General features: G+C 44.0%; 1 long non-coding RNA gene across 1 annotated transcript; it reads right to left on the reverse strand.

Annotated features, from left to right (window-relative positions):
• Positions 1-4078: 4078 nt before the first annotated feature.
• LOC132389585 (uncharacterized) lies at positions 4079-6137 on the reverse strand. The gene is made up of 3 exons (XR_009510600.1): positions 6056-6137; positions 5051-5127; positions 4079-4135 (listed from the first exon to the last, which is right to left on the reverse strand). It is a non-coding gene; the product is annotated as an uncharacterized LOC132389585 (long non-coding RNA).
• Between the last annotated feature and the right edge of the window lie 427 nt (positions 6138-6564).

Here is a 6564-nt window from a genome sequence, read left to right on the forward strand (position 1 = left end):
AACCCTGTCTGCTTTCAGCTTTCCCCCATGCCATCTAATTTTCTTTTTTGATTCTCCATCCCTAATTTCCATATCTCTCTCCAGGTCAACCACTCACTGTGCAGAATGTGACAGCTCTCTTATCCCTACAGTTGCCTCCTGCTCCATTGTAACGACCGATAATCTGGTCTTCCAGCAATTACCCCTCCCACACCCTTCAATCTGCATTCATGCTGGGTTTCAAGTCATTATTCCCTCATTACCTGCTGAATCTGTACCATCCTTGTTCAAGATTTTTGTCAGACATACATTGTTCACTCATGCTGGAAGAACTCATTCTCCTCCAGAGCTGATCCAAGATGCTGTAATTTACACACGGATCACCGAGTGCGTAGTCTGTAACTGAGGGACAGGGTGATGATGATTAGCTTTAAGGGTCGCCTGACATCACGCAACATCTTAGTCACCCCCTCCACTTCCACCATCCCCACAGAACAAGCAACAGTCTTGTTCTCCAATCTAGGAAAAGCCCTCAACTGAATGGAGGAAACTTTGCCTTATTGCAAACCTTGGCTCCATTGCACTTGGTCCAGAACACCCACAAACTCACAGCAGTGATAACCTGATGGGTAACAGAAAGAGCAGCCCCAGCCATTCACTCTGGGTGTACTGGAGAGCGTTACTCAACTGCACTCAGGGTTGTTGAAATGCAGGAAGCACCGTCATTAATTTCTGTTGAAATGGTTGCCTGCAATCTGCGCTTTGATGCTGATCAAATTCCTGAGAGCTATGTCACCATTTCCCACCACCATTACCCGGTGTTATCCTCAGCCCCAGCTACACTCTGCCCTATAACAAGTGCCATTCACACTCCTCGTCTCACAGAGCATTGCCCACCTCTGTTCCTTGCCACCCTCCTGCAACCTCTCCTCAATCCTGTCCATCACTCTGCTACTCTTTTCTGTCTCTCCTCCATTCAGTACCACCATTCCAAAGTCTCTCTGCTATTCCCAGATTTTATTTATTTATGCTTTCATTTTTATTTTTTGGATACCGTTTGGAACAGGCCCTTCCATCCCTTCGTTCTGCATTGGTCAGAATCTCTAGTTTAACCCAAGCCCAACTGTGGGACAATTTCCAACGACCAATGGTACATCTTTGCTCCATGGGAGGAGTCCGGAGCACTCAAGGAAACCCGTGCTGTCACAGGGAGAACACACAAACTCCTCGCAGGCAACATGAGACCATAAGATATAGGAGCAGAATTTGGATATTCACCCCATTGAGTCTGCTCTGCCATTGCCTCAGGGCTGATCCCAGAGCCCATTCAGCCCCAGCCACCTGCACTCTCACTATATCCTTTGATGCCCTGACCAATCAGGAAACTATCAACTTCTGCTTTAAATATACTCACAGACGTGGCCTCCAAAGCAGTCTGTGGCACAGCATTCCACAGATTCATCACTCTCTGGTGAAAAACAGCCTCCTTACTTCTGTTCTAAAAGTCACCCCTCAATTTTGAGCTGTGCCCTCTTGGTCTGGATACCCCCACTAGAGAAAACTTACTTTCCACATCCACCCTATCAAGTCCTTTCAATATTTTGTAGGTTTTATTGAGATTCCACTGCATTCTTCTAAATTCCATAGACAACAGACACAATGCTGCAAAATGCTCCTCTTATGTTAACCCCTTCATTCCTGGAGTCTTTCTTATGAACCTTGCTCAACAGTAGGAATTGAACCTGAGTTAAAGGTACTGTACGGTGCTGTGCTATCCACTGTTACTAGGCTGCTAATTGCTCATGATTGCCACAATCACCATCCCCTTTCATCTCAGCATTCAGACCTCCTATTTCTTCCCTTCCTCTTGGGAGGGCACATGAACCAATTTTAAACCTGGTCATCTCTCAGTGAATGATATTTGCCACCTTCTTCTTGTAACCACATTTCACCTGGTGCTTTTTTATATGTAAATTAATTAGCCATCATATATTGCCCCGGTATATGGTTGAGTGATATGCACTTGGGGAGAACAAACTATAATCTATGTAGCATCGATGAGAATGGATCAGCACATTCCTAATGGACCGAAAGACTGGTGTACCTGCAACAATTATCTGTAACTCAACAATGGAATTAGTGTTCAAATGCACCATTGCAAATCTACCTCCCCAGGAATAAGAGTTTAAAAAAATCAATCCTGAAACAGTAAGATAAACAGAGATAAACATTGCCAGTGATGTCACCATAGCCCCTGTCTCAGTGGATGTGTTCAGTGGTAGGGGAGTCTATAACAGTGGGTACAGCCTCAGAATAGCCATTTGGCAGACAATACTGTTGCATTAAGGCCAGGACCAATAGGCTCTGGGACATCTTTATTCACCAGACCATCAGCTTTATCAACACACATTAATCTGACTGTGTACCTGATCGGCATTGATCTAACTGTACATACATGTATACACAATTAGGTATAAAATCCTGACAAAATGCTGGAGGAACTATGCAAGCCAGGCAGCATCTATGGAAAAAAAGTACGGTTGATGTTTTCCCCATCCCCTTTACTCTCTCTCCTTGCGTGCCCATCACCTCCCTCTGATGCTCCTCACCTTTTCATTCTTCCATGGCCCTCCGTTCTCTCCTATTGGACTTCCACTTCTCCAGCCCTGTAAGTACTTCATCTATCAATTTCCCAGCTCTTTCCTTCATCACTCCCCTTCTGGTATCACCTATAATCTTGTGTTTATATCACTCCCCTCCATTCACCTTTTAAATCTACTCATCTATTTTTCTCCAGTCTTGCCAAAGGGTGTCAGCCTGAAATGTCAATTATGCTCTTTTCCACAGATGTTGTCTGGCCCACTGAGTTACTCTAGCATTTTGTGGGTGGTCCTTGGATCTGCAGATTTTCTCTTGCTTGAAATATACAATGTTAGTTTTGGAGCAATATCCTCCCAATTTCCCTTCTTTATAGCTTGTACAATGCACTGAAGATGCAATATAAGAGGGTTTAGTCCATTGGATGTAACAAATAAAATAACTACACATACAATATATCCATTTAGAATAGAGATGAGGAGGAATTTCATTAGCCCAGAGAAGAGTGAATAGGTGTAATGCATTGGCACAGTAGGGTGTGGAGGCCAAGTCATTGGGTATATTTAAGGTGGAAGTGATAGATTATGGGCATGAAGGCAGGAGATTGGAGCTGAGAGGGAAATGAATCAGCCATGATGAAATGGCAGAGCAGACTTGATGGGTCAAATCTCCTATTGGATCTCCTATACCTTACAGTCTTATGATGTCCAGTAAGAACAGCCTGTGCTTCAGCTCCCATTCTGTGTGGTCACTCTGAGAGTTACCTTCCACACCAGAAAACAAGTCCTGCATTCAGGTTTTGTGTTTCAATGAGGGAAGCCTTGCAGGCAGTGGTCAACCTCTCCTAGCTTAGCTGTTAGCATACGTGGATATCAGGACAAATTCTCAGCCTCTTAATAGTCATCCTTCTTTGATGTTTTCTGCTGGAGTACTTAGTGTGTTTCAACTATGTAAAACGCAGTTCAATAAAACTGCTGTAACTCAGGTTCCTCTAAATTTTCACAGAGTTTCAATACCTGAAACTTTCAGTCACACTAAAATAAGGAAAGAAACACTACACTGTTAAGGGCAAGGTCCTCAGCATTATTGCAGAGCGGAGAGATCTTGGAATCTTGGTTCGGAACTCCTTGAAAGTGGCTACACAGATTGATAAGGTGGTTAAGGAGGCTTATGGGATGAGAGCTTTTATTGGTCAAGTCATTGAATTCGGACACAGCATTTGCCACATTCTGGAGGTCAGGGAAAACTAAATGAGCTGATTACTGATGGCCCTCTGGAAAATTCAGGCCACTGTGGTTGTCGAAAGACTTGGATGCTCCAAATATTCACTGGGCTTCTCCCACACAGATCTACAGAGCCAATATGAAGAGAAACATACCTGTACAATACACACTATATAAGCCCGGTGTTGGCTTCAGCTTATACACAAAGTAAGCTGTGCAGTTTTTGATTGTGATGTCCATTTGCTTAGAGCAAGTGTGTCTCTCCGGGTTATCTTTAACCCAGTTGAAACAGATGGTCCTGGTCACTTCGCCTGCTCCCACATCAGGATGGGGATCTGGAATGAAGTTTATAAAGACTGTGAAATGAACCCACTCCAACATCAGGATGGGGACCTGGAGTGAGGTTTACAAACACTGTAAAATGAACCTGAAAAAAGAATGATATCAGTACTTACCAAAGCACAGTGTTTCCTAATCCAAGCACTGTTCCATTCTCAGTCAAAAGTTCACACTCCCCTCCCCAATATCCATGCACCCTGAGGTCACTTCATGCTGGTAAATCCCTTGGACAGGGACACCCAACCTGAGGTCCACAGACCCCTCCTCAGGCAGCGGTGTAGGCCAGGCCATTGGATGTACTTAAGGTAGAGCTTGAGAGATTCTTGATTAGCCATGGCATCAGATGTTACGGGAGAAGGCCGGGAAGGGGAGCAGAGGAGGAGTAAAAGGATCGGCCATGATAGAATGTTAGAGCTGACTCAATGAGCTGAATGGCATAATTCTGCTCCTATGGTCTTAATGAGAGGGGTATATGGCATAAAAAAGGTTGTGAATCCCTGTCCAGAAGACCAAAAATATTGGAATGGAATTAGGCCATTTGGAGATGGAATTGGGCAATGGAGGGCTTTCACTGTTGGCTTAAACACTATCATCATGAAGGGCAAAAGGTAATTTTTAACCAAAGAAGAACTTACAGTGAAGTGGTGCTCTATTCAATCTATAAGGGCGTCAAGAAGATTGATCCACAACACTTTTGCAAACCTGCCCCTCTTCTGGACTCCATAGAGAACCACAACTGGAGTGGAGACTGAGTAACTGTGAGGAAACCACTCAGTGAACGCTGCTGCTTACCCTACTGCAGCCAGCTAAAGCCCTGACTCCAGCCAACATAGCTCTCTGGAACAAAAGTGACTGACATTGTCAATCTTGCCAAACTCAATAAACACTGTGGTAAGTTCTTGTAAACCTACCTTTTAACCAGCCTGGACTCCATGTAGAGCAGTGAAAGAATGGAACCGAGGTTTCGGGAATCTTCACATTGCCATGACTGAAACAATGATCAGAGAGTCAGTCCAGATCAGGAACTGTGGTCTATTATATCCACACACTGTTCAGCTCTGGACAGATCACAGGAAACTCAGTTTGCCCTTGAGCCCCTCCAAATTCTTGTGCAAATAACAATTTCCTCAAAGATGAGTGAGGGAGCTTCCTCTTCACTTCACCCCCACCCTGGCTCCCCAAAAGAAGTGACATCCCTCGCTTCTCTGCATGAGCCATTCTATCACATTTTACCCGAATCATATACATACTGAATGCAGATGGAAACCATTCAGCCCATCAGATTCAGACTGAACCCTTGGAAAGTGATCCTTTCAGCACCATTCACCACCACCTCTAACCAAAAAAAAAACTACAGAATTCAACTGACTCATTTACATCTTTTTTGTTATTATGTTATTTACTGTGTCGTATGACCATGGCCGATCAAAGTCTTTCTCTGATTGTTATTTGTAAACCTTTCCACAGAAGTGATTTGCCATTCCCTTCTACTGGGCAGTGTCTTTACAAGATGGTGACTCCAGCTATATCCATACTCTTCAGAGATTGTCTGCTGACATCAATGGTCATATAAACAGGACATGGGATATGCACCAACTGCTATAAGACCATCCACTACCTGCTCCCCAGCTTCATGTGTCCCAGATCATTGGTGGTAGGGAGTGGTGAGGTCTAAGCAGTTGGGACACATTGCCCAAGGGGGACCTGCAGGCTAGCAGAGGGAAGGACTGCCTTACACCTCCTTGGATATCTCTACACCACCAATGAATACATTAGCTTTAGCTAGGGAATTTAGAAGGAAATTTATATTGCTAGCTCACAATACAGTACATAGAAACAGCCAGGAAGAAGATGGAAAATTCACTGACAGCATCCTGTTAGGATGTAATTGGGAACCCAGGACTGTTGAACTTCACCTGCTAAATCTGTACCATCCTTCTGCAAGGTTTCCGTCATCCATCCACTGACCACTGCATCGAGTTTCAGAGCAATTCGAGCTCCTCCAGGGCTGATCCAGGATGGTGTGATTTTTACACGGATCACCAATGGTGGAGGCTGCAACTGAGGGGCAGAATGATGACCGTGTTTTATGTTATATCCACTGTTCATTCAGCCTTTGCTATCTTCCACACAACTCCATTCCTACGAGTTTTTGTGAAATGGGAAGAAACAGGAGAACGTTGCCTTACAGGGAACATGTGTTTCTTGGGGTAATTCAGGAAGGTGCAGGATAGATGCAACCCAAAGATGAGGAAGGATTCTATAGGAAGAATGAGGGAACTGTGAGTGAGAAGGGAAATTAAAGACAGCATTAAAGCAAAAGAGATAGCATATAATAAACATTAAATAATAGTTGGAGGGTCACGGATTAGGAAGCTTTCAAAGATCAACAGAAGTCAACTAAAAATAAATGAGAGAAAAGATG

Source organism: Hypanus sabinus, unplaced genomic scaffold (genome assembly GCF_030144855.1).
Source record: "Hypanus sabinus isolate sHypSab1 unplaced genomic scaffold, sHypSab1.hap1 scaffold_606, whole genome shotgun sequence".
Taxonomy (NCBI): domain Eukaryota; kingdom Metazoa; phylum Chordata; class Chondrichthyes; order Myliobatiformes; family Dasyatidae; genus Hypanus; species Hypanus sabinus.